Source organism: Cebus imitator, unplaced genomic scaffold (genome assembly GCF_001604975.1).
Source record: "Cebus imitator isolate Cc_AM_T3 unplaced genomic scaffold, Cebus_imitator-1.0 Scaffold38, whole genome shotgun sequence".
Classification (NCBI taxonomy): Eukaryota; Metazoa; Chordata; class Mammalia; order Primates; family Cebidae; genus Cebus; species Cebus imitator.
In genome coordinates this window covers 6505710-6508082 of record NW_016107353.1, presented here as the reverse complement: position 1 = coordinate 6508082, position 2373 = coordinate 6505710, and the positions used below count along the sequence as shown (strand labels likewise).

At 37.3% G+C, this 2373-nt stretch overlaps 1 long non-coding RNA gene across 1 annotated transcript in view; it reads right to left on the bottom strand.

Annotated features, from left to right (window-relative positions):
- Nucleotides 1-2080, bottom strand: part of LOC119470717 — a 2875-nt gene extending 795 nt beyond the window's left edge. The window contains exon 1 of the long non-coding RNA XR_005199684.1: nucleotides 1760-2080. This is a non-coding gene — a long non-coding RNA (uncharacterized LOC119470717). The remainder of the gene's footprint in view (nucleotides 1-1759) is intronic.
- Nucleotides 2081-2373: the final 293 nt, after the last annotated feature.

Sequence of the window (2373 nt, the reverse complement as noted above, 5' to 3'; positions counted from 1 at the left end):
TTTTTTGAGACAGGGTCTCATCCTGTCACCCAATCTGAGTGCAGCGGCATGATTATAGCTCACTGCAGCCTCAAACTCCTGGACTCAAGCCTTTTACCTCAGTATCCTTGCTAGCTGAGACTACAGACATGTGCCACCACACCTGGCTAGCTTTATTTACCATGTTGTATGTATGTATGTATATATGTTTTTAGAGATGGGGTCTTGGTGTGTTGCTCAGGCTGGTCTCAAACTCCTGGGCTCAAGGGTTCCTCCAACCTCAACCTCCTGAGTAGGTGAAATTACAGGTATAAGCCACCATGGCCTGCCTTCCTCTTCATCTTTCCAACTTTAGCTTGCCCCATTTCCATTTTGATGTCGCCTCTAACTGGATGCCTTCCTTTCCCTGTTAGTATTTGATTTGGCCCCTCCTTCATTGCACTTCTTTAATCCCTGAACTTATTTTCAACACAGTCTTCTCATGTGGTATTCTAATTTCCTTTTTTTCTGATTCAGTTCCCTCATGAGATTATAAGGTATGTGAGAGCAGGAAACCTATTTTTCTCTGCTGTTCTGTTTCTATCCACCTAATGCAATAACTACCACATTGTGGATGCTCAAAAAATTATGAATCAATAAGGTAAGAAAATGTAAGTTAGATCCTTTATCCCACTCCTGCGTCCCCACCTCACAGATACTATCTCTATTTGTAACGGCCAGTCTGTACCACTGTTCATTTTAACCCCGTAGAAACCTCTGTCAACTTTCAATTGCACTTATAAATAGAGACATTGAAACATTATAGGTAAATTGAAGTAATAGGTAAATATGTGATTAAAGTTCAAATGGATCAATCAAATAAGGAAAGGGAATAAGGTTTTATACTAACCAGATTTGAAAACAGAAAATATATGTGTATTAGTTAGCTCAGGCTGCTGTAATAAAATGCCATAGAGCAGCTGGCTTAAACAACATTTATTTCTCACAGTTCTAGATCTGGGAAGTCCAAGATCATGGTGGTGGCAGGTTCTGTTTCTGGTGAGGGCTCTCTTAATGACTTGCAGATGGCTGTCTGTTCATTGTATCTTCACATGTTGGAGAGAGAAACAAGCTTGTTGGTGTCTTTTTTTTTTTTTTTAGAAGTAAGGGCACTAATCCCATTATGGGGACCCAACCCTCATGACCTTATCTAAACCTAATTACCTCCCAAAGGCCTCATTTCCAAATATTGTCACACTGGGGTTTAGGGCTTCAAAACAGGAATTTTGTGGGGATGCAATTCAGTCCATAGCACAGTGACAGTAACAATGAGATCTTGGTGAAAGTGTTACATACTTAGAAGACAGCAATGTTACAATAGTAGGATATTTTTAGAAAGAGCTACATCCATTTGAATTAAAAACTCTGTAATATTCATACCAATTGACTCTATAATCCTACTTCTGGCAATATAACCTAAGGAAATAGTCTTAAAGAAGGAAAAAGCTGCACACATGAAGAGTCTTCATTTTAGCATTGTTTACAATACTGACAGGTTGGAAACAATTTGAACAGTACAGGAATGGTTAAACAGATGACAATATCATGGACTGTAATACTATATTATGCAGCCATTAAAATGATAGATTTGAGGCTTATTTTGCAACATAGAAAAAATATTTATTGTGTAATTTTAGGCTAAACAATCAAATTATACCTATACTATGGTTTAAATTATATAAAATTATGTTTTTGAATGGACAAGTTCTGAATAGGAATAAATGGAAATAGTTGTACTTACTGGCATGGTTGGATTTTGTGCAATTTTAACATTCTTTTAGCTTTTTTAGTGCTATAATACATGACTTTAAGATAATGTTTTAAAAGAAAAGTCCTGAAGAAGCTGTTGAGAACTGAGTCATAAGTCTGATAGATTATTCTTTCAAAACATCTTCCTGGGATTTGTTTCAGACAATCTTGGCTAGTGGATACAGAAATCTCCTTTCACTCCTCTCAACATGGAAACCTCAAGATTAAATGAGATGGATCTAGTATATGGGTGTTTGAATGACTTTTCTTCAATTTTCACCTTCTGGTGAGGCCAACTATATGTTGGGAGTGTATCCTCCCATTGTCAAACAATTGTTAGTCCAAATACAAGAATCCGTGAATTTACAAAGGCCATTATTACGCGGCTAACCATGGATTGGCTACAGAGCCCCATTTTATTGCTTCCTATTTGTTCACAAGGGTATTTTTAAGCAAAGACCTGCACTTTTTCTAAGCCCTCACTCAAGAAAAGAATACATCAGAGACACTTTTATATACATTCATTTGAATGTAAGATGATCTGTCTGACCAGGAACATGGGAGGCAACTTGGGATGGTGGAAAGATGGAATCTTTGTGGTAGACA